The 26,551-nt window shown below is 41.2% G+C and overlaps 1 long non-coding RNA gene across 2 annotated transcripts in view; it reads right to left on the bottom strand.

Moving 5' to 3' along the window:
• The window catches only part of LOC131378566 (uncharacterized), a 63,118-nt gene that overhangs the window by 16,088 nt on the left and 20,479 nt on the right, over nt 1-26,551 (bottom strand). Inside the window, exons 2-3 of one of the 2 annotated variants that reach the window (XR_009207888.1) lie at nt 2,456-2,489; nt 1,488-1,607 (exon numbers count right to left, since the gene is read on the bottom strand). This is a non-coding gene — a long non-coding RNA (uncharacterized LOC131378566). Of the gene's footprint in view, nt 1-975; nt 1,608-2,455; nt 2,490-26,551 lie in introns of those variants that run through there. The other variant, XR_009207887.1, reaches the window with a different exon arrangement.

Here is a 26,551-nt window from a genome sequence, read left to right on the forward strand (position 1 = left end):
AATTTAATCCCGTTACCTCTCCTACCAGAAACAAACTGGCATAATTTCCCCTGAGTGCAGATTGCCCAGTGTAGGGCAGACCCTGCATCCTCGGGCTTCCCTAGCCACCTTCCCACGGTTCTAACGTAAGTACTAAAATAAGGGGAACAGGGGAGCTGGTGAATTCCTGGGCTGAAACCAGAAACTTCTCCTTAAATCCCAGCTACGTGACCAAATGAGCCACACTGCTGCACGCAGTGTTTTCCAGGCCGAGTCTTCTCTTCCCACTTTTGCTGGTGTATCCCTCCTAGTTAGAGAACTGCAGCCAGAAGGTCAATGTCAAGAGAGCTGCCAGATACAAGCTACAGGACAGACCTCAACAAAGTTCATTCGCTTTAGGGAAGGGTAGCAAGACAAGGAGACAGTAGCACAGTTATATCACACCCTCACCATGTCAAAATGCGCCACTATATGATGAGCGCTGTTATAGGTCTGACCTGAACAGAGAAGTGGAGCAATTAATGAGAATTAATTTCACCAGATGACTAGAAAGACCTCTCACTTTTCAAAGCAAGCACACTTCTTAGGTCACTGATCATCAGCTAATTAGAGCCATTTCTTGCTCTTCCAGAATTGTCCATATTAAAAGAAAGAGGTTAGAAAAATAAGATTTCATGCATATGTTAGCTTCAGTCTCTCACTGTAAATTTGTCCCACATTTAAATGGCTCTCTAAAAACCTGGGGAAGTATAGAATACTGGTAATGAATCTGCAGAGGCCTGCATAAGATATGGGTCTCAGCTCCTTGCCCTTCCCTAACTCCCAGCCCTCTCCAGATTGCCCCAGCTCAGCTCACACTGTGGACATAGCCACAGTCACTGATGGATATAGCCATGCTTTTACCATCCCTGAAAAGATGCTCTCATAGGACAAAAGAATGGTTTGGGTTGGAAGGCACCTTAAACATCCAGTTCCAAGCCCCTTCCATGGGTAAGGATGATTTCCCCCAGGCAAGGCTGCTAAAAGCCTTGTTTTCCTGTATTTGCGTCTTGGTATCATGGGATGTCTTCAGTTCCAACAGAAGTCTTCATCCTTTTTCTCTCTTTTGAGGATTTTATTAATGCAGTTTTGCCAAGTAAGACAGGGTGCTTTCCATCAAAAAACTAAGACATCCTTAGTATATCAGATTCCATAGTCCCAGTTTCAAATTTGATAATGCCCTTGCCCCTTGTATTTTGCCCAGGTTTTTCCAGCAATTCTTCTGTTTCTTCTGTTACCCAGTGATGACTCTCTCCAGATTCACACTCTACTACTTTTTGAGGTCTTTCAACTTCTCACCTAAGCAGCTTTTGCCCCAACCTCCAGCATGACCGTCAGAGCAAATTGGCTCTGACAGCACTGGATGTCTGGGTTCCAGCCCTGTTTTCTTCTCAGATGCATCCACACAGACAAATCCTTTCGAGTTATTGTCTGAAGAAGGAGGTTCTATTCAGGTCAATTCTACCAACCTTGGTTTAGTGTTTTGATCTCTAAAGCAGAAGTGTAGAAGTCAACGGTGGTGAAACTGTAAACTGTACATCCACTTCTGTTTGCTGCCTTATCACACTATCCATATCTTGCACAGATCCCTAAAAAAGTGAGCATATTTTCTTTGATTAATATAACTACTCTGCCTTCCTCACTGATAAACTGAGATGTTTTTCCATGGAAATGACTACTAGAACAAGTTTTAAGACAACAAGTGTCACTGCTCAGGGTGAAAAAATAAGCACACATGAAAAAGATTTCTCTGCAGGGTTCTAGCAACTGGGACTCCATAAGTTATTTAAACTCTTTGGGTTTTATGGATGGGAGTTTGGGCTATATCCAAATCCAGCCGAAGCCAGCCTGTCCTGCCAAAGACACTGTGCTGTCTTCAACTGATCACTTAATTTTTCCAAGATCAAATCAGGTCTGGAAAGCAGCTGATGCCTTGTGTGCTAGTGTAACTAAAGAATAATCAAGGATGTTCTGAACAGCACAGAGGGAGTTGGAGCCTTTTCCCCAAAACTACACTACATGTAATTCTGAAAATAAATAGACCAAAAAAAAAGTCTAGACCTTTTCTCAGAAACAACCTAAATTATACAAACTGAATTATTTAACTTTGATTTAATCAATTGGACAATGAATAATAAGATTTTCAACTAAGTATGATAGAATTATAGTGAATTTTTTTCCATTATTTTCAGATTTATTGTTTCCCTGTAAATTATCTGCTCTCAATTTTCATTAAAAATTTACTGGAACAGAACAGCAAAATTAAAATCTCTATACTCAGCTTTACTAGTTTTTATAGGGGTCTTTAAAAGTTTGAATTTAGTTAGCTCATAGGGCGCACAAGCAGATCTAAAAATAAGCATGTTTCAGAATCTTTCTTCATGTTCAGACCAATTCTTCAGCCTCTGTGAAAATATTGGATGTATGAGAAACTTACACTCAGTTCTCCCATGTATCTTCTTTACAAGGATCTGTAATTAAAGAGGAAGGGAAACAGCTTTACATGCTCACCTTTGAAACAAGACACTGCAACATTTAAGGGAGAACAGAGAAAAACCGTACCTCCGAGCAAAATTACAGACAAAGCAAGGATTATTATTTAATGGCTGGGGGTTATTTCAGTTTCCTTCTCAAAGAGGAATTTTGCATTGTGCTTGTGGCGTGGATGGCTGCACGTGGTCATTAGGTGTTACCGCAGGCTCCAGGCTGGCGTCCAAATTACACCTCATCTGGGTGAAAAGTGTATGCCTGATTTATCAGCTCTAAATCCAGCTGGAATGGAGGGAGCTGGGGTTTGATGATGTTCCTACAAGCAGGAGGTAAGGGTCACTCTCTAACCCCTGACACACTTGCAAAAGATGCTGTAAGGGCTTGTTGCACAACCCACAAAACAGGTACCTCACTCACATCAGGCACGGGAACAGTAAAGGTATGTCCTGCTGACGCTCTGCCCTCCAAAGAAACTAATTCCTACATGTTCTCTCTCCCTCCTGATTTGTTACTGCCACAGAGAATCCCCATTCCTCCCACAGCATCACGCTTTCAAAGCTATAGCTCTGATCTAAACAAGTTTCTATTCCCTCAGCTGAAGGCAAGGATGGCAAAAGAGGCCTCAAAGATTGTTTTCATCAGAGTTCAGGCAGAAGCAGCAACATTGTGAAGCCAAATTTCCCCAAGAGCTGCAAAACTGGTAATTTTAAAAGAAAATGAAGACGCATCTCTTTCAAGTTGTAATGTGTTAGTATGAAATTATTTCAATGGAAACATTTTCAGAAAGGTAGGGAACCTAAGGGAATGGAACAAGGTAAAGCAGTGAGAGAATTGCATAAAAGATATCAGATTGTTAAAAAATAGTCTGTTGGTAGTTGCAACTTTTAGATGATGGTTTCCATTCTTTTTTCCAAAAACAGCCATAAATCTGGATAAAACTTTACTACGTCATATTTGGAGCAGTCTCACTTATCACAAAAGAAAAAAAGGTCTGAAAACAAGAGATACTGTTCTATTTTGTGGATTCAAATACTGGGAAAACAGGATGAAGATAACATGAGGATTGATGTGTATTCAAAATAAATGTGTAATATCAAGAGTAAGTATAAATAAGATCCTTACATTGCTTTGAAGATCCTTATGCTGCTTTGAAGATCCTTACATTGCTTTCAGCAATGGTGAAATTCAGTCTTTCCAAGATGCACATTTGTGGTGCTGTTTAAACATATTCCCTCAAACCCCTGGAGTTTCCTACATACATCACAAATACAACTGCTTAGTGGCAGCTTGTATAAATGCCTTCTTTCTAGTGTCTGACTGCAGATTTTGTAAATTGAGTAAGCATTTCAAAGGTAACAAAATGAAGGGTGTTTAGTTTCCTCTTAAATAAGTATGTGCTGCCTACGAGAAGGACTTTGTGTAGTGCACAGCACCGAGCACGTTACATAAGAAGACACAGCTTTATAGCAATTACCAGAACGCAAACGAGATGCTTCTTAAAATGGAAAACACAGACAGGCTTACTTTAACTGAAGCTGGAATTGCTTGTCCAAAATCTCCCAATTTACAAACAATGCAGCACAATTGTAAGAGTGTGGACTTGGCTGGTGTACAGGTTTCAAAACAAGCTGTTAATTTATTTACTGAGATTATTGTGTTTTGATTATTAAATCATTTCCTACAAGGCTGAATCAATATTCTTAAGTCTAAACTTAAGGCCAAACTTAAGGCCCCCTGTTTCACAGGAAGATGAATCTTATAGGTTGGACTTATTAAAACCAGTTGTACCATCTATTAGGGATTAGTTAGGAAAGGATTTATACGCACAAATGAATTTCTCACATTTACTAAAAAAATCCATTGAATTAATGATAATTGCTTTCTAATGAAAATAAATAACAAATAAAACTGCACCTTCTTGAACTAGACAGGAAACTTTAATTCAAAGTAAGGGAAGAGACAGAAGTAGCATTTCAGAGCTCTAGTCAATTTTCACGTATGCCACATCAGGAAAATGTACTAAGGAAGATTTTTCTTGATGCTGATTAACTCGCCTTGCACTTGCCTAGTTAAATCCAAAACAGTTCCAGGTCCTTTTCACAGATCTTTCTAACTAATCAGACAACTCCAAATCCAACCATGACTGGTCAAACAATAGACATTTACATGTGCATAGAAATAAAATGATTGCTAGTTTTAAAAAAGCAGTCAGGGGAACAATTCAGAGAAATAGTGCTAAACACGAAATTTTGCTCAGTCTCTTAAAAAATGCAGATATCATTCAGACACAAAGGAGTATACTTGCACTTAAGTATATGTTAAGAAAATCAGGCTGTTTTTTCTAAAACAGCATTGAAAATTTTGCTTTACCATTTCTTGATGTATTTATGATTACTTACAACCTGTATCACATTAGCCACCACTGTCTACTCTTACACAGACCTATTTAAATCAGTTCAGAGACAAAGAGTTTTCTGAGAGCCACACAAAGAATCTTCTCCACTTCACATGAATTCACGTCCCAAATTCTGGTTTTCCACTAGCTTAATGTTAGGGCATTTTCTATACTGAAGAAAGAGTTGCTTAAACCTCATACTCCACACTACTTTAAAGACAAAAAAAAAAAAAAACCAATCTGTTTTTACTGCATTTTCCTCAGAGTTCAAGTTGTATATTCTGTTGAATGCCTGCCTGAGCGAGCGCTTGCCAGTTGCATGAGCACTGTCTGCTCCAGGTGTTCAAGGAGCTGAGCTGCAAGTAGGTAAGGAATTTGCTTTGCCTCACTGAAACTATTCACCTTCACTGGCTGGTATATGTTGGGCAGCAAATTTGGGCTGCAGGAACAACAGGTCTCAGACTAAAAAAAAAAAAAATTCCAAGCAGCTGTAATTTGGCCGTAAGGAAAACTGAAAGCCAGGAGCACTCTGTATGCACCCAGTGGGATAGTCAGGAAGGAGAAGAGCCAGAGGTAGGTCAAAGGGGAAGAACAGCAATAGGTTAATGTAAGAAGCAAAGCAAACAGAACACAATGCTCCTCTGTAGGAAGGGAAAGGGACGAAGCTGGTAATAATGAATTTTTTTATGTGCTTTAAGGCAAACTTTAATGGTGAAACGTGTAAAGAGCAATTCAGGCCTGCTGAGGAAGCATGAAGAGAAGTGCTGCCTTCTTGTCATCCTCAGAATAACCACCCTGAGCTCAGCCTCAGTGACCATTTACAGCAGAATCAGTAACAAGGTATAAATTGTCATTCTGTCCCAATACTGCCAGCACCTGAGTTAATGAAGATGTAAACAACAGAAGGTCCCTAAATGTCGCTAATGACAGCATGTATGTTCTGCTTTTCAAAGAGGTGATGTTCATTACTGCTGTTGACCTGAAGGTGGACTTGGAAAACACTGGACACTCACAAATGTGAGAAAAGTTGGGCAAGAAGAGGAAAAAAAATCATTTGCGACTGCCTAGATTTTATACTGGCTCTACCACCAGCACAGTTTAGGGCAACTTCAGTCATTCAATGTAATAGAGAGAAAAATCTTTTTTACTCCCAAGTGCAGGAAAAAAAACAGAAACAGGGCTCCATTTCATGTAAACAAGAAGATTTGCTCTTCTCCTTCTGTCCATGTATTTTATGTAGCAATCTGCTCTATTAACACTTAAATAATAATCAACCGCCAATTACCCCTCATCTCAAGAAACAGAACCAGAGAAGTCTGGTGCCAAATTAGTTTGTGTTATCTGGCCCTCACCCCTCTGTTTTCTACCATTTCCATACTCTTTTTAGCTCTCCCCCAACACTTCCATTGCAGTGAGTCCAGTTTGAAGCTGCCTGTGCACTGTCCAGGCTGTAAAAAGCCCTTTACAGTAATACCTAAAAATATTTACATATAGCACATCAGATTCAGATACCAGTGTGGACACGATTTGCTGTTTCTCAACAAAAACAATGGAAAGAGAATCTTATGAAAGCGTAAACAACACACATATTCTCAGCATCAGTGATATTAAATCAGGAATGATTCCTTGAGAAGGACAGAAAGAGCAAGGGGAAAAAAGTAAAGTCACAGCACAAAGTCTATCTTCTTAGAAATTAGACTGGAAAGACTTCAGCAAAGTCCCATCTCTGACACTCATCATAACCCAAGGTCAGGTTGGATGGGGCTCTGAGCAACCTGATCTTGTTGAAGACGCCCCTGCTTATTGCAGGGGGTTGGACTGGACAATCTTTATACGTCCCCTCCAACCCAAACTATTCTCTGATCTGGTTTCAATGATTCAAAAATCACTTTGATAGGCAACACAGGAAGTCTAAATCTTAGCAGTAGGAGAGTAAGAAAGTCATCAGTAATTTTTGTAATGAGATTTTAAATACTGATCACTCTGATCCTTCTGGTTAGCTCCCAGTGCCCTGTGAGATACAGAGTTTAACACACAGCTAATTAAAACAGTCTTCAAATAGCTTGATAATCAGTTGGAGGAAAAAAAAAGAACACTGGGGGTTTTTTTGTTAACAAGCTTAATTCCAGAATCAACCCAATGAAACCATTTACACAGGTCTTGTTTTGTGTACCCTATACAAAAAAAAAAAATCTCTGAGACTTAAAAATGTTTTAGGTATCAAATGTTCTTGTAAACACCCTGTGAGAAATCTAAAATCTTGCAGAGTCCTTCAAGAAATGAAACAGTGAGTCTCTGCTTTGCTGGGACTCACAGGCCTGCCTTAACAAAGGCAGGTATTTTGAAGTATTATTATATTATTCTCACCAAATATATCTGTCTATATATGCATCTTCCTCTTTTTCATTCAATTCTTCTGTTTCTGATTTAATGGAGAAAATCATTTCAGTCAGGTCCTGCTGTTCCATTCCAATCAATTTTCATTAGATTTTTTTTTTCCAGGAGTGGTAGAATATTAGTTTTGTTTTTAAAGGGAGTTTTATTTAAATATTTTAAAACTATTGGTTTGTTTGTGTCAATGAGAAGGAAATATATTGACTAGAAGCTGCAGCTAAATTATGCCTTTTATAAACCTCTCTGGCAAAGAACGCCTCTCCATAGATTTCAATATGACACAGAGCTCTAAAGCAAACACTCCTGTTCCAAAGAGTTTCAAAGGGATCTACCACTGCAATATCATGGGCTGAATAGTGGTATTTTAGTTTACCTTCCCCATCACTGAAGCTGAGCCATTGAGATGGCTCAAAATGCTTTAAATAGAAAATAGATCAATTTACTGAAATGCCAAAACCTCTAGATAAGCAAAATCACTATGCTGAAGTTTACAGGCACATTCATTAGGTGATAGCACAGCAGAGACAACATGTTTGGAGCCTGCTATTGGCTGATTGACCCTGACTTTCAAAATTCAGAGTGGAATCACACATACATGCACACGTGTTGCATGGGAACGTGTGCAGCGCTCTGGCTGCTGTGGCTGGGAAGTCTGCAAGCACACTTTCACCAGTACAAAAACAATATAAGTACCACATTGAAAATGCAAACATGAGGAAAAAATACATCAGTGTGACCCAGGCACTCTGAGCTGCATGGCAGGAGAAGCAAAGAAATAAATCAGTAGCAGTTAACAATTTATCTAATTTAATCTCTTGCTGATTTGTTCAGACTGAGTTACACGGGGTTCAGCCTTGTTTACACAAGTTCGACAATCACTTTGGGAATGACACTTTCTGAGTATACATTACAATTTATTCAACTATCACAGACTCATTAAAGCTGGAAGAGGCCTTTAAGGTCATCAAATACAACCACTAACATAACACTTTCATGTCCCCAACTAAACCACATCCCTAAACAACACTTCTGCACATTTTCTCAAGAACTCCAGGGATGGTGATTGGCTTATAAGTCATTGGGCGTCAAGACTTTCAAAAGAACCAGCAGAAACAAGTTAGAGAAAGTGCTTCCCTATGGCCAAGAATAGTCTCATTCACCACAAAAGGATTTTTTTACAGCAATCAAGATGGTATAATTTCAGTTTCCGTCGTCACTCAGGTGACAGAATACTGCTGATGCTCCTGGATCCAGTACATGCTGCCAGATGCAGTGCTACTGCTCACCAGGGCAAAACTACTCACTCAACAAGTTTTAAATCAAGCCATGATTGAGTGGTTAATTGATTTATTAACACATAATTAAGCAGCAATCAGTGCTAGTTCACACAATCCATTCCAGAATCAACACCCAAGAAAGAAAAACCACAGCGCTGAATTATTTCAAAATCTTAATATGTACAGGCAAGTTTCTAGCTACACTTCTACAGTTAAATCCTAAAACGTCCCAAACCCCACAAGCAGAGACATTGGAATCAGGTGAGCATGGCTCCCTGCCTCTGTAGGTCCTCCTGTCCCACACAGCAGTTTTGGGTTTCCTGCCACACACAATGGGTACACAGTCACGTACCCAATCCCATGTAGGCTCCACTCCATGATTCCTTTGGAAAAATTACCTCTAGCCCCTCTCCACCAGGCACTCTTCTCTGTGTCTAAAATATCCAGATTCACAAAGGAGCATTTTTGATGTCCAGCAACATGAGTTATTGAGCATCTTAAAGGCTCAGACAGGAAGGCCATTGCTTTACCACACGCAAGAACACTGTAAGAAGAGTTACACCCCAGGGAGCCTCCCCATGGACTGTGCAGCAGAGCACCAGCTCCAAAGGACTCATCACAAACTCCATACAGAACCAAAGCCTGGAACTGAGCTCTGATAGAAGTGTTAACACCAGGCACCTTCCAAGAGATACCGGAATATCATTTTGCAAAACAAACAAGAAATAGGATTTGGAAAACGCTGCATTCACTTTAAAAAGTACCAGGCAGTAAATCTGCAGTGGTCCTTTGTGCAGATTTCCCCCTGCTGTTGTTCCTACTCACACAAGCACCTACAAAACTACTGCAAATATACCTATTCCCTACCCACAAAAAATCCCACAATCTAATTAGTGATTTCTTTAATGGAGTTTATTCACAGTTCCACAAAAAATTATTCTGAGATCTCCAGGAGCAATTGTTTTGATTAAAAATTAATGTCATTTGGTAACTTGTATTCCCCAAAATCCTTTTGTACGCAATCTTCAAAATACAATTTTTAAACAGATCTTACCACCTCAGCGAGTGCTTCTATTTTCCATGCCAAAACCCCACAGAGGAAGCAAGGGAATAATAATTAAAATATATGCTTATCTGACTTTTTAATGATAGCACCCTCTGTTTGTTCCTTGTGGTTTACTGACAAATACTTCAAGCGTGTTCATCAAAAGGTTCAACAGAATTTTGTAACCTACATTACACACATCTGCCATTCCCAGAGGATACACCTCCCACCAGTCACACAGGATCCTGATCTCTGCGTCACCAATCATCTCCTTGTCTGCTGTTGAGCGGGCTGACACAGAGACAGGACCATGGATGCGACCGCTGCTCGACCTTAACAGCTGCGGGAGAAAGCACACACCAAAGGATCGTGGCCAAACCATAGATACTCGCCTGAGAGGGCTCCAGTTGGCCGCTCCAACGTGGGTTGCTGTGGGATGCGTAAGAGGGTTTGCAATAAGAGCGAGAAGCATCCTGCTCTGCCATTTAGCCTCCTGCTCAGCTGCATTGTAAACAGCAAAAACAAAAATATTCATGTGCATTTGATAAAGCGATTCTGTTGCATTGCAACAGTGTCCGTGATCCAGTCACTACAAGGACCGATGGGCCAATGCGAGAAAGTCGCAAAAAGTCAGAAAGCCCCTGGTTTCCTTCTAGAAAAATCTCCATAGTATCTGAGCTCAAAGTATAACACAGCAAAACCAACCCAGAAATCAAATAAGGTGTAGGTCCTGAAGCAGCATCCCACTTCAAAAAGGCCATGCCACTCCAGTATTAAGCTAGTTTCTGGTTAAAGTTTTCAGAAGAATGTCTGCTCAGTTGCTGGCCAGCCTCTGAAGAAGATAAAAATAAAACTTCATCCTCTGCTACAGGCTCTGGTTACCAGTTTCTGATTTATTATCCATTTGTTTGGAGCAGGGGAATTGCCTCTAGTCCTCTAATTCTCATCCCAGCTGCCTACCCTCTCTATATATGTGGATAGCAGAAATGGCTCTGTGTTCTTTCAGATGGGGAAATCTTTTTAACCTTGATGGGTTTAAGTGACAGGAGAAAAGTATCGATGCAGCAGAGAACCTTCTTTATTGCTTTCCAGAACTGTAAATCTACCAACGTCTAACCTAGTTTCCCCAGGTTCTATGTCACAGAAACCTCATCTTGTGCTTCAGATCACACTTTGGCCTGGCAAAAACAGAAACACACACTACTCCAAGGCAAACAATCCTACTTATCTCCACAAACAAAAACTCAGTTTTAATTAAGTGAAAAAATTAATTTTGTGTGGGCAGAACTATAAACCCCAATACAAGCTCTGCTTTTCCATCTGCAGTGCAAAATCTTTTAGTTCTTTGAAGCTGAGCGAGCAATAGTAAAATATTTCAATTAAGGAATTTTTTTTAAAGTAGAAAACAGAACTAATAAAGTAGAGAATAATCTCTAAACCACTGCAGCCCTAAAACACCAGTGTAGCTTCCAGTGCAATCACCTGCCTTGAGATAAAAGGGGTTAAAAAAAAGGCACGGTTTCCCCCTCAGAAAGGGAAAAGAGCCTGTCCAAGGTGTTTTTTGTCTACCTTTGGAGATGTGTCTCTCCATTAAAAAGGCATTAAGGCATTTAAGTTTGCACCCCTTGTTATACAGTACAAGAACAGCACTGTACTTTGTTTCCCCAAAGTGAGGCAATTTCCTCAGATTCTCCTGGGGGAAATCTGTTCCAAGCAGCTTTGCAAAAGCACACACCTAACCACAGGAGAAATGGAAGTGTGCTGCCACTTTGCAGAGACGGGAATATCGGAAGCCGAAGCTATCCACCAAGTGCCCTTTGCGCCCACCCCAGCATTGGAAGGAAAGCAGAAAAGCTCTCTCACTGGACAAAAATGAGTGCTTGCCCAGTTCAGGGTTCCTACTGGAGCTGCAGAAGACAGCTATGCAGTTGAGTGTGTCTGGAGAGCACCTGAGGGCTCGGAGACTCTCACACCGATAGAGACATCAATGCAACACCACCAAGCACAGGAGCATCCCTCGCCATAGCCAAGAAAAAGTTACCCTAGACAGCCGGAGGTGGACTTGCCAAATGCATATGGGACTTCACTATCAGCTGGTAACAAGCAGCAAGTGAAGCTAATCAGGCAAGTGACAGATACTTGGTACTTGGGGGAAAAAGCACAATATGGCCTTTTCTGCAGAGGACAGCACAAGGATCATACTGTGACCAAATTAATGATTTGTGTCCATTCATAGACCAGGAGTGAATTTCTGTTTACATGGTAATGCCATGTCAGTATCCCCAAAGTACACGTGGGCCCTGAGACATCCAACCCAGAGCAGCCCTGGAGTTAAAGGGAGAGGGTTAGGGAGTGTTATTTACCATTGCCAGTATAGCGCTGCTTTACTGCTGTTAACTCCAAGTGGCTTTCCCTCCATAAGAACATTTTGTTTGCCTTCCCATGGCATCAGTACCCCATGAGGAAAGAATATTTGCTTGGAGCTTTAACGGATTGGTATCGTGAACAAGGTGACCAGGCAAATGCCAAGCCAGCGTGCTTTGAGAGGAGTCCAAATCTTATTACTGCTTCCAGCACCACCCGATTGGAATTTTACCAAGTGTGACAGACTGATTATTGTCCCAGCAATCTGAATTCATACTGAGAGGAGTACTTCTCATACTTGAATGTGGGTACTGTATATTTTCACTGGCATTCACTGTAAAGGAATACATTTAGGTACTCGTTGCCAGTAGTTGGTCAATATCTCACTTCAGGAAATGCTGTATTCATTTGTAAAATGATTATGCCTTGCATACTGGGCTGAGATCCCAAGAAAATCTGCAATGTGTTGAAGGAATACACTAAATCCTGTCTTGAAGCACCTATTTTTGAAAGCTGAGGTCCCATTCTTTCAATAAGCATTGCCATTTAGCTAAAAATGCCATTTCTCTGGAAGTTAGATAAAATGCAATCAATAAGATTGCTGCGACAGTAATATCCCCTTGTGCTGATGAAATGAGAAAGTTTGCTTTAAAGGCAAGTTGTAAATAGAAAACAAAATATTAAGCAGAGGAACAAAATTTTGGCTTGTTAGACTCATACATCCCAGGAACTATCAACATCCAGTGCAAGCTTGATGAATGGGCAATGCTACATGAGTCAAGGTGCAATAAATATTACTAATAAGGTGTCACAGAAATTGAATTGCTCCACTCTCTTCTGGTTCCTGACTCTAACAAACTGCCAGCAAATCTCTAGTTCACTTCTGTCTAAGTTTTGAAGCACCTAAAGAACCAATAAACTGCACGTACAGCACTACCGATATTTCCCAAGATGGTGGGGGACAGCATCCAAAGTTCAAAGCCTGTGCCATAAAAACAGTCAGGAAAATGGAAAACAGCTTGAGTTAGATGTGATCAGCTAGGAGGCACAACCTCAGGACAACTGGCAGACAGACAACTACTCTATTATAAATTGGTTCCTACACCAACATTTTGAAACATGGGTGTCACAGTTTGACGCTGGCCAAATGCCAGTGAACCCTTGAAAAATCATTCACTCATTCTCCTCTGCTATAGTTGAGCAGAGGAGGGGGAGGGAAATAGAAATTAAAAGGTTCATGGGGTGAGATGAGGATTGGGAGAAAACACTCTAAGGGCAAAACAGGCTCAAAATTTTGAAAGGAAAAAAACTAAGCAGTCAAAGGAGGAAAACATCCATCAAAGAAATGAAGAGACACTGAAACAGAAATCCAGGAAGCATTTGTGTAGAGTTCTTAGAAACCCATTAATCCCATTCCAAAGCTTCTAGACTCTTCTGGAATTTGAGTAAATAAACAATAACAACTGCCAGAGCTCTCAATAAGCCACAACACTCCATCAATCGTAATGAGCGCAATCCATCAGCTAAAAAGTGACACAAGACATACAAAAGGCACAAGGAAAAAGCATCATGCCAAGAAATAACTGTTAATCCCTCTTCCTATTCAGAGAGCGGGAGGGTTAAGTACAAGAAATCACATGGATTAAACGCAGGAGGGTAGGAAAGGGTAACAGAATCACTACATTCCTGGCCTCAACAGCTAAGGACAGTACTGTGATTAAATAATTAAACCTCGTTCAGTCAAGCTAAATTTCAACAGAAGCAATTAATCTTCATATGGTCTTTTATAGCCTGCCCAATCAGTACTTTCGGCCAAAGCAAATTTTTTCCTCTGCTGCCTCTTTCTTTCCAAAATTTCCTGCATATATGAGGAAAGAATCTCTTCCCATTTAAATTAAATCAGTGCCATTGACAAGGTTGCTATTCAATGTAAAGGCTCATCCTTGCGAAAATTTTCACACATTTGTAGAACTGAATGCAGGGTGAGAATTATTTACTTTTCCTGAGAAAGCGTTGGAAATTTCAAAAAATTTTGAGTATTATGTCAGGACAAGTCAACCTCTGGATTTCTTTTTTTTTTTTTCCATAAACAAGTGAAAGCAATCACAAAGCCTGAGACTGTTAACAGTCCTGGTCTCACCTGAAATGCAAGATACCAGATGCAAGTCTTGCTGAATTGGCTTGACCATAGCCTCCAACCTTGATCTCATCAGCCAAGACATTTTCTTTCTTTCCCTTAAGTTACTTCCAGCCTAATAATCTTGTCCCAAACTAAGTTACTCGAGGGAAAAGAAAAAAAAAAAGTGGGTCTTTCTAGACTTACAAAGTCTATTCAGGAAAAGAAACAGTTTCCTTTACCAAGTTCCTGTGTGACTCTGGTTAAGCTAACAGAACTGATATCCATGAAGACAACATTCTGGATGACATAACCATCACACATCCCAGGAGCTCATTCCACTGCCATTTCCACAGCACCATCGTTGCAATCCTGAATTGCACTTAAACATTCTTAGGAGTCAGGCAAAGAGGATATTGACATGAAATGGCCTGAGGCAAACCAAAATCAGATATGATATGAGTGAAGGGTGTCACATGGGAAGGGAACTGTACTGAATTTCAGTTGCAATTACAGGGCAGGGTTTAAGCAAAAATTAGTTTTGAGCATCCATACTCAGACCTGCCTCCGGACTGTGATCACTTTGATTACCTCTTTAAGATGTGCCACAGCTTCATGTGACATAAGCCCATTTACAGGAAGTTTGAGAACATCCTTTGGACCATTGTTACACCCCAGCCACTCAAACCTAGAGCTAAACCAAATTTTTTTTTTACTCTGGGTGGGCACAAAGGAGAAAATTCCAATAAGTATTCTCAAGAGGCAAAAAATAGCCAAAAGTTTACTGGCAAGCTATAGAAAACTAAGGAACATGGGCAAAAGAGTAAATGCAGCACAACTTCACTTATCCCAGCATACGCTTCGACCTTATAATCCGTTCAATGTTACACTCTGTGAGGAGGGAGTTAGGAGAAGAAAGGGAGAAAAACAGAAAAAATGTGGGAAAACAGGCATAGCTACCAACTCCTGGATTCCAGCGGTGCAAAGCTTCAAATGAAGGCAGGGTAAAAGGACAACACGCTTACCTCGTGGCCAGGCTTCTTAAAGCCTGCTTCCCAGCTGGGACTTCCAGCATCTTGGCCACTCAGGGGCTGGGTCAGGCAACACTGGGGGGCTGCCTCCATGCCATGATCAACAGGCACTGTGGAGCTGAAGGGTGTCGAGGGCAGCACTCCACCTCACCAGAGCAGGGCCTGATCAATTCCCTGCCACACATTCCAAGCTCCCAAGATGTCTTGGAAGGGATCACCTTTTCCAGCGTCTGACAGCCATGGCTGGCACTAACAGGAAGTTATTCAGGGAGAACCTGTAGGAAAAGGCTGCACACCTGCATTTCACCAGTCAGCAGCAGCCTGGTGGAACCGAGGGTGAATCGCTGCAAGCCACCGGGCTCTCACACACCTGACCTGGCACTGAGGGTGCACGCTTACTTTCCCTGGCAGAAGGTACAATTCAGGTTTGAAACAGATAAGGACAACTAAGACTGGCAGCCACAAAAATAGATGAGGTGGAAGAAAAACAAACAAAAAAAAAAGGAAATAAAAGAGAGGAGAAAGGAGGGGAGAACAAGAAGGGAAGGGGAAAGGAGAGGGCTTTCAACCTCCTCCTCCTCCCTGCTGCCCTGGGCCATTGCTAATACAGCTCTCACGAGGCATTGCAGGACTTAAAGGGTGCTTATACAGCTTGTTTTAAGAGGCTACCTGCAGGCAAAGCAGGCTTCCAATTTAATCTTTTAATAGCTGTGGCTTAAAATGAATATTCCAGGTGGCTGTACAGAAACATACAAGGAGAGAAGATGGATAGGCAAAAATTAATAGATCATCACAGAGAAGTTAAGATGATAGTAATTTTCCATTTCAAGAGGAATAGTATAGCATGTCCAGGAAGATCTAAACTCTTTGTTACTATACACACTCTGAAGGAATGTGTAAGGAACAGACAGCACAAACCCCAAAACCAATACACCTTCCTCCCCTCCCCCACCCCTGTATTCTGGGTTAGTGTTTCTTTTACTTTTTTATTTGGTTCATTTCTCTCTCATTTTGTTCCTGTACCCCTTCCCACACACATGTAGCTTTTAAAAAAAAAATATTTTATTCACTTTTTCATTTTTTTTCCATTAATGAAGGAGCTAAGAGCAGGCCTTCTGTCATCTGAAGTGTAATGCTGCCCTCCAGAGCTGTCAGGAAGAAAAATTTCTTCAGGAAACTAAAACATCTCCAAGCAAACCGCAGCCTTTCAGATGGAATTTCTGAATCTATCTCATTTATTCTGTGGGTGGAAAACCAGTCTGTACAGAAACCTTATCTGGCTTTGCCTGGTTTAGTGACAGTCATCGTGACGACTCATCCCATACACAACTTGTGTGTCAGCTCCAAAGCAAAGTAGGGACTTTTCTCCTGTGTAAAATAGCAAAAAAAATCCCAACTAATAAATTAACCCATGTCTTCTCACTCACAGAAGGAATGGTCCGATAAATTTTCAAATCCTGATTGGAAGCCACATTCAGAAGGTGTTTACTGAGAAACCAGGCTCCAGAAGAAGCAGTGTTCAGGACTAACAGAAATTCAGTTACCCAAAGGTAAGTATTTGATTTTAGGTTTTTCTTTAACCTGAGTCCTGGGTGCTGCTGCTGTATCATAACATAGCAGACACCTGTTTTCTAAAAAAGATTAAAAATTAAATATTATTTGTGAATAAAATTACTCCAACAATTCATAAAAAATAAATGGCCCAACTTGAACTGTGAGAGTTCTGCCTGGAAGGTCTACAACCTTGTTTATCACCTGCAAAGCCAAAATGCAAAACTTGTGAAGAGCTTTCATTTTCTCTAGCACCAGGTTCCAAGTCAGCAATTTTCACTAACTTGAAAGGTACATCCCCACGAAAAGGAGACCTCCCTTCCATTTTCATTAATATCACTTACTAACAGCTTCCAGGAGGTAAAAAAGGAACAGCAACAACCAATAATGTGATTTCTAAACTGTTTTCTCTCATCTCTGAAGCCAGATGAAAAAAGCCTTGAGAGGGGCTTAGATGTTAATGAACAGAGGTGGATTTCAACCCTCTAAAGAAAAGCCACCTTAAAAGGCTACACCAAAATTCACTGTTGGGATCTAGACGAACTCCTATAATGCTCAGGACTATAGCAGTGCAGGAAGACAAGAGGAAGGGTGGTTCAGGGTTCTCTCAGTTTAGACGTGGGTTTAGGATAAAACACTTCGGAACATGTGTCTCCTCTAACAAAAAATGGGGTTCCAACAATCCCTTTCTGACTCTGAGAAAATGAATACTAGTGGATGAAAGTGAAAAAAAACCCAACTTTTTATTGACAAACCGCACAACATGGAAAAAATTTAATAAATACTAGATATTGAATTGTCAGAACCTTATACCACACTACACACATGGCAGAACCAAAAAAATAAAACAAACAAACAAACAAAACAAACAAAAAAAAACATTAAAAATCCCTACCAAAACGCAAGGGAAAGGGAAAAAAATTGGCCAACCATGTGGCAGGGAGGAACAAAATGGTACCCAGCCTTTGTCTCAGGGAGTAAAGAAACAAGAAGTTCACACAGCAGCTTGGGCAAAAACAGATGGGAACCTGGTGAATCTCTGTTCTCCTCTTCACTGCAGATGAAGCTGGGTCAGCTTTTCTGAGGCCTGGCCAAGGTGGAGCAGCCCCACCAGTGCTGGCTGATCATCTCCCATCAACTGCATGATCTCAAACCAAAACCAAGCTGAACAGCTCAAGAACAAAACAAAAGCTGCTGAAGCATTGCAGTCTCCAAGGCCAGGGAAAGGGGGGAAAAAAAAACCTTTCCTAAGATAACAAAAAGCCAAGTTAGCTAAGCAACAAACTAATGGCTGGTCCACACTGCCCTTCTGAAAAGACCTGCAGATCCACCTTAAAGTTACAGCAACCATTTCTGGGCACAGAGCAGACGATTAGGGAAGAGGGGATCACCATAAAAATCACCCCAACACAAGGGCCACCACACAGGGAAAAAAAAGATGCAAGCAAACCCTAACAACTCCACACAGTTTGTTCATATTTATTTTTCATTCTGATGGAATGGGTTAAAATAGCTGCGCTCCTCCTCGTGACACCAACCCCAGAGCTCGTTGTTTCATTGTCTCATCAATACGCAGGTAGATTTTCTTAGTTCCTCTGCACCCAAGGTGCAGTGGGTGAAACCCTCGCTAGTATAGATCAGCTCATTTCAGCAAAGTCGTACCAGGGTATGACAGAAGGGAATACGGTCCCCACGCCTTTTTCCAAGGAAAGCTGCAGAGCAAGCACAACTCCCTCGTGTTTTGAACTAGGTCATTTTCACCATCTCCAGCAAAAGTGTTCTGTGCTCTCAAACTCACTGCTCTTCAGAGACAGGGCCCAGAGAGGCAGGCAAATAAGCCTCAGAGGCCAGACCATGGCACAAGGATTGTGTGTCACTGCACAAAAACCCTGAGGGGTGATTCAGCTTCCCTGAAGCAGATGCCTTAGAAACAATCCCAAGGCCAGATTTACAGGTTGAGCTCAGAAAACGCATTTTTTGATTCACACATTTACTGCTGAATTTAAATGCTGAGCAGACCAAGCAGGAAGCCTGAGAAGTGCCCCAGTTCATGAGGTGGAGGAAGAGGAGGAGAGACCTTCCTCCATCTAGGAGCACGACAGGGGACTTAATGTGGCACTGGCAGCACTCCCCTTAATGTGACAACTGCTGCACTACCTGGTGACCAAGGGTTAGCTGATCTGCACTTTGCAGCTCTGTTTTCCAATCTTCAAAAGTTCAGCAAAGCGCTTATTAATGCTTACGCAGCCTCTGTAATGTGCTGATATGATCTCTGAAAGAAACCCATTCAGTGGAGACACAAAAGAAAGAACAGTAGAATGTGTCTTATTTGTTGATTATCTATTGAAGGTGTTTCTGCTAAATTTTGATTCAGATGGCAATTTGCCAAGATCTAAGGTGGGCCACACCATCATTTACCTGTCTCAGGCAGGTAAATGCCCCTTGCATCAGATTAGGTATTTCATCTCTGCATACTCTGAGTGCTATAACCAATTATGATCCAGAAGTACACATGCCATCAATTTTAATAGAGATATTTTAAATTAACTTTACAGGAATATATTTTACCCAATGCTTTGGTCAACAGGCTTATGGCTCTATGAGTATATCTCTAGAAGAGTAACACTGAAGATTTGACATACCCAATGTTTGCCCCATCACACTTTTTTCGTTTTTAATTACTTTAGATTTCTCTTTTTTTGCTTAGTTAGTTCAATTTCTTTTTTCTCTCCTTCGCCATTTCAGGCATTTCTTTTAGTTATAAAAATCTTGAAAGGAAAACTGTGTGGCTAAATTTTCTTGCTGCAAAACCACAAATCATAAACATACACCAAAGGTATCATACTTGGTGTAGAGGAACAAGAATTCAATAAAAGTATTTGCCTTATTCCAACCTTAGACTGCACTGAGAACTGCAGAGTTAAAAAAAATAGATGACAGCTTTAAAATGGATAATAATACTTTAAAAAGACCAATTTTCCAGATTGTCTCCAGATGGTAGAATTTTAAAGCCAATTTACCTATTTCCTTCACTGAGAGTTCTGCAGTGATTTTCACAAGAAAGCTCTAGCATTTGTAAAATTGCAAGCTGCTTCCAATGGGAATAGTGAAGAAAGAAATACTTGTTTATTTAAATTGGTATTATGTTAGATAATTATGGCCTAATCTTGTAACTGTTTCTGAATTAATGAATCCTGAAGTGTTGCTAGTAGTTCCTGGTCCTCATCCATTTTTTGTGGCACTTTGTTTCACATAAAATATTAGCAGTGATTTTCTCAACCTTTTTGGAATTTATGGGGATTTTTTCTATTATTAAATAAAATAAACATCACTGTTTCATATAAAGTTTCAGTAGTACCCTGATGCCAACTAGGGACAGAATAACTATGTGCCAAGGCCAGATTTCGAAAATAAAGCTGTGGCCATTATTTAAAATCATCTCTTCTATGAGACACATCCAGATTTTCATGAAAACACTGAGTTGTACCTTGTGGTCCCCTCAGCTGATAATAAAAATCAGAATATAATAAGAACACAAATAGGTGAAGATCTGGGGATATATTGTTAGAAAATGTAAGTTGTCTGGAGGATAGAATCATCAGGGTCAGAAGAGACCTTTAAGATCATCCAGCCCAACCATCCACCCAGCACTGCCGCTGTAACCCCTAAACCCCAAACCATAGCACTATATCCAGATGCCTCTTACACACCTCCAGGCATGGTGACTCCATTGCCTCCCTGGGAAACCTGTTCCAATGCCTGACTAGTCAAACACAGAAAGGCTTTTTTTAATACCTAATCTGAGTTTTCCCTGTCTCAGTTTAAGGCTGTTTTTCTGGTCCTTTCACTAAAGGCACAGCAGAAGAGATGGGCCCCCACAATTCACTGCAACTTCCTTTCAGGGAGTTTTAGGGAGTATTGGGGTCCCCCCTGAGCCTCCTCAAGACTAAGCAAACCCGGTTCCCTCAGCTGTCTCCCATATGACATGCCTTCTAAACCCTTCACCAGCCTTGTTGTCCTTGCTGGACACACTCCAATACCTCAGTGACCTTTGAAGTGAGGGGCCCAAGGCTGAGCACAGCACTTCCTGAGGTGCATTTGGCTGGTACATTTGCCTTAAGGCAGGTACAGAACGGTTCCAACAGTCGATCTCTTCCACAGATCCCTACTGCTTAACCCTTCCGTCTCCTCTTTGAGCTGTACCAGCCAGCAGAGCAGATCATTGACCTGCTCTCACCTCACACAGGTGTTATCTATTACCCTCTGACCCCTGAATGTTTCCACAGCAGATCCATTTGTATTGCCACATCCTCTGTGAGTGTTCAGCAGCCTGCTCTGTGGAAACCACTCCTGAACACTCCACTTGCACTGATGGGAAGGATTCCACACCTTCCTGCTGTGCCCACACCATTTGCTCACTCAGTTTGATGCATTCCGAGTTGTTCATGCTCCCTGGAGCTGTTTAAATCTTGTGTGATGCTCCTTTCTCCACTCTCTCCTCACCTGGCTGGCTGACACAAAATCCCAGGTTTGGACAGGGCTCTGGGCTGTTGCTGATGAGTCTCTGAGCACGGGAACCCCTCTGCACAGCCTGATCTAAAACTCACCCCCCAGACTTCGGTCAGTCACCACCTCCTTCCTCACATCTAATCTAAATCTCTCCTCTTTTAGTTTGAATGGTCCTACCACTATCTGCCCATGTAAAAAGCAGCACTCTCTCTCTTTTTCATAAGCATCCTTTATGTACTGTATGGCTGCAATCTACATTTGCACCAGAGCTTTCCGGAACCTTCTAGAAAATTCAAAAGCATAGCATACACATGATCAGGAGGACAGGAGAATATTCTTTCAGAGGATATTTACAGGAAGAGAGCAGGGTTGTCAGCAGCAAAACAAGGCATGGCCCCAACAAGAGCAATGTGACACCCTGCAGTAAAGCATAATCCTTCTTTTGCCCAGGCACTTCCCACTGGAAAAATCAAAGCAAACTGAAATACCTTTGCTTTGGAAGGCACCATCTTATCTTTTCCCTGATGAAATCCTGCCAAGGCACAAACAACCTTTTGATCAGAAACACACAAAATGCTTCTGAGAATTAAAGGAGCCTACTTGGAAACCCTCTCATCTAAATGAACTTCAGACATCATTTGTGGCATTTTAATACTATTCTAACCAGGGGAGAAGCTTCTGCTGAAGCAGGTCTGTAAGGATGGGTGCAAGGAAGAAAATGTGCCTGGGTGAGAGAGCAAAATGAATAGGAGGCAAACCTACAAACAGTTCATCCATCTTTTTGGCTCTGTTCTGCCAGCAGTGATAATGCAATGCAAAAGCCATATGTCCTGTACAACCTGCCAAGTACAAAATCATCACAGCACATCCTCTCTGCCACCAAGATGCAAGAAAAGATAAATTTCTTGAACCTATCTAAACAATAACTAGAGGCTGTAGGGTCAGTCCCATTAGAATAAGAATAGAACCAGGGTCGTATCTTATGAGCCACCAATGCCAAATGTGGTGGGGAGGGTATCACATTTTTTCTCTTTAAAAATAAAGTGCATCCTTCATGAACATGAAAGAAAGGGGGAAAAAAAAAGTATGTCCTATACGAAAGACCTGGTGGTCATTAATAACCTGAGGCCAGCCCAAATCTGCTGGCCTCGGGAATAGATGGTTTAGCAGACCCTTTCCTGGTCTGAGCTGAGTACCAAGACACCAGTGTTTGAGATTAAAAAAAAAAAAAAAGACTGTCTCTGTGGAAGATGAGAAACACTAACTCAGAGACAGAAAGCCATCACAGAGAAGTTAGAAATTTATAGAAAGAAAAAAACAGATTAGAAGAAAAACTCTGCACTACATTAGCTTTTCTGTCCCCCGAGAGCATAAAAGGGAATATTCTCTACCACATTTGAGGATGCAACAGCTTAAATATGTCTTCTAAAATGGTATCCCAAAACTGGATCATCATTTCCTGAAGTACACTGCATGCTGTATAATGCATTCCCCAGTGCTGTAGCTGGCATCACTGCAAAGCTCTGAACTTCTGTCTTTCCACCTTTTTCCTTGACAAAGACCATTATGGGTTGTTTTTAACATTAATTTAAAGAGAAAATAGCCTCCCCCCCCACACCCCCCCAGTCATTTCCCCTGTATGGAGAAAAACTTCAAACCTGGGGAAGACAAATTTTTTTAGAAGTTATAAATATTGTCACCCCTATCAGCCGAGGGAAAGCCATAAGGAATTTCAATTAGTGAGTGTGGCTTCACTGCTGGCAGGAGCTCCATATAGCAGAAAGATAATTATGTAAATTCTGCTAAAGCACCCTCCTTTGTAGAACAAATTGCCTATGATCGAAGTAAATTGCCCAAGATTCGAGAGAATCCCACCACATGTGGCACAGAGCTTGTGGCAGCTGCTGGTACCAGCAGAGTCAACACACATGTGACAAACATCTGTAACTCCAGGCATCTGGCATCCATCGTCCCCGTGCAGGAGGAGAGCACAGGGAGAAGCACAAGACCTGAATTCCTGCCCTCCAGCTTGGCTACACAGCACCAGGAGCTGGGGGTTTGCAGGCACAGAGAAACAAAGATCTTCATCCACAACGCTCCAGGTCTACGTAGGTCTCTTCACCTACCCTATCGCAACTTATTTTGAGAGGGTAAGCAACATTTGGGTTTGTTTCAGCTCTTTTAAACTGAACCAGATGCAGTCATGTTTTTTCTTTTCTTTTTTTCTTGAAGGCTTGAGCCAAAGCCAGTTGAAGTCAATTGAAAGACAACCAAAAACTTCAATAAGTTCTGGCTCCAGCCCTAAGTCCACACCACATGACAGACACGATGACTGATTCTATATCTGTCTCTGTGGAAGCACTTAGAAATTGAAATTCAAAGAGAGAAGAGAGTGAGTCTGTGTATATCACACTGGATGTTCGACCGGCTTTAATAAATTTCAGAAGCAGCACACATGCCAGGAGATGTTTTCAATCAATAAATAACACAGAGGTTGAATTGTTCACCTGCCACCCTCTTTACTTCCCCTCCCCCTTATCTTTTAGCCTCAAGGCTACTTGCAAACTAAAAGTTAAATTTACAGAAACATCTATTTGCCAGCCTTTTTTTTTTCCCTTTATTTCCGTTACAGGCAGTAGCAGTGTTTAACACCCACAAGGACCCTTGTCAGCAGGACATTATATATCACTCCATGGAAATACATAAATGACAAATTATCCCTGATAGCACTGTGTCTCTGCTGACCTGCTCAAGGTTTAAAGGCAGCTGGCAATTAAATGTCATGGCTACTGACCTGTTAAAGGCTTAACCACAGTTGAATTTATAAGCAGCAAAGGAAATTGTATGTAATGGTATTTTATGGATGTCTTTCTCAAATGAATTTGAGCAGTATTCATTTTTTCACTTCTGATTAAAATTATGTTCCAATCTCTCACGTATTATTACTTAAAAGCTGAATTCTGTCTTGCCTGCTCTAAAACAAGGATGTCGTTTCCCTTCCACATTTCCTGCCACAAAGCATTTTGCCAGAGACTGAGAAAGTAGGAAGATGCCACTTGCCCTGAGTCTACAAAAACTAAAGATTTGCTAGCAAAACTTTCAACTTTTACCTTTTTATCCTTTTTTCTTTCTTTTCAGTACAGGCATTTAACTATTGAATTATTAAGTGCAATAGCATTGCCTTCTCCTGGGAGCACACAGATAGCCTAGCCTGTCTTCAGTAGTCCTAGGCTCAGGATTTAAAACCATCTCACACTTAACTCTCAAGAAATGAAAGATCAATGCTCAGATTAGACATGCCACAAAGCTTCCTTCTCCTTGCCTTCCACAAAAGCCCTCAATCTAAACCAATCTCTCCTTGCTTCAGCTGTTCAACTATAGCAAAACAACTCAATGAGAACAATTAGGCCTGTAGAAATAATAAAACTTTCGAGTTTTCCAGAATTATCAGGCTCAGGTGGCAATTCCCATCTCAAAGTGAGGATGAATTACGGTTCAGACCCAGGACAGAACAGCCTGATGTAGCTGTAACTCTGTATTGCACACATCATTAGTAAGCCTTGGCCATTAATAACTTTATGATTTGCTGTAAACCCAAAACCATAAAGATGTGTTTAACCTCCATCCACCTGGAAGAAAGCTCGTTCTACATCAGACAAGATCACACAACCATATTCACAGCCCTTAGCCTTCCTATACTCTTCCCTTAACCCCCAAGAGACACGAGCAATGGCGCTTTCAAACCGACTTAGCGCCAGAAAAACATCTGTCGCAATCCCAATTAAAAGGAATTTTCCAACTGATTTCCAAAGTAGAAAAAAAACCAAAATTTTGTGCACTTTGAAAGGAAAAAAATCTAGTTACATATATGTAAGGGTGTTTTGTTGTTTTGGGCTTGGAGGTTTTTTTGGTTTCCTTTTCAATGCCAAATATACATACTTGGAATTATGACGTGCAACAAATTTTTAAAAAGAACATAATCCATATGCCACATAATTCCTTAACACAATTCACAGGGATCTCAGGGGCTACAGCCAGATGTTTTCTACAGCCGTATTCCTACCAGGCTTATTAAATAAATACCGTGATAGAATTCACCAGTCAGGTTTTCACATCGTGGATGTGGAAAAACTCGCACAGAATCACAAGGTTGGGAGAGACCTTTAAGATCATCGAGTCCAACCCATGCCCTTAAACCACGGCAACGAATGCCACACACAGTCTTTTCTTAAACTCACCCAGGGATGGCAACTCCACCACCTCCCTGGGCAGACCATTCCGGTACTTTATCACTCTTTCAGTAAAAAGGTTTTTCCTAACATCCAACCTACATTTCCCCTTGATGCAGCTTAAGGCTGTTTCAATTTGTCCTGTCAGTGATTGCCTGGAGGAGGAGACACTGACCCTCACCTGACCACAGCCACGTTTCAGGAAGTTGTAGAGAGTGATAAGGTCACCTCTGAGCCTCTTTTTCTCCAGGCTGAACACCACCAGCTCCCTCAAGTCGTTCCTCACAGGGTTTGTGTTCCCAGCCCCTCACCAGCCTCATTGCCTCTTCTGGACGTGCTCAAACATCTCAGTGTCCATCCTAAACTGAGGGGACAGAACTGGACACAGCACTCAAATGCCCATCCTGAACTTTGCAGACCCCTCCTACCAACAGATTGACACACACTCCCAGCTTAGTGTCATCTGTAAATTTACTAATGATGGACTCAGTACCCACATCTATGTCATCAATAAAAAAGATACTGAACAGAACTGCCCTAGCATAGATCCCGCTAGTGACTGGCCACCAAAGGTATTTGATCATGTAAAATAAAATATCATTATTAGGCAGGTTTATTGAACCACTTACTATAACCAGCTCAGGGACAAGCTAGGTCTTCCTCCTATATGTAGCCCCAACCAAAAGATTTACATCCAATGAGGAAATGGAATTAGAACCAATGTGCCTTAAAAGACTGGGAAAGAGATTGAGTAATTTAGGATGATTGGGACAAAGACACAGATTTGGGCAGAATGTGAAAATGGGAAGAAAAAAATCAAGTAGACCAAGGAACCTTTTCTGACTAGTGCACAAAGTGTCTACAAAAAGAAAATAGAAATTCAAACACCAAAATCACCTAAGCCTTTACAAAATGTCACTGTTTCATTTTAGAATTATTTCTGTGACCCAAAGGCTTTTTTGACATGGTTTGACACTGGCCCAATGCCAGGCACCCACAAGAGTCACTCACTCTCCCCTGCCACAGCTGGGCAGAGGAGGGAAAAAAAATAACAAACATTTCATGAGTGAGATAAGGACTGGGAGAAATATTTCAAGGGCAAAGCAAGCTCAACTTAAATTCCAAAGAGAAT

This window comes from Hirundo rustica, chromosome 5, assembly GCF_015227805.2.
Source record: "Hirundo rustica isolate bHirRus1 chromosome 5, bHirRus1.pri.v3, whole genome shotgun sequence".
Lineage (NCBI taxonomy): Eukaryota > Metazoa > Chordata > Aves > Passeriformes > Hirundinidae > Hirundo > Hirundo rustica.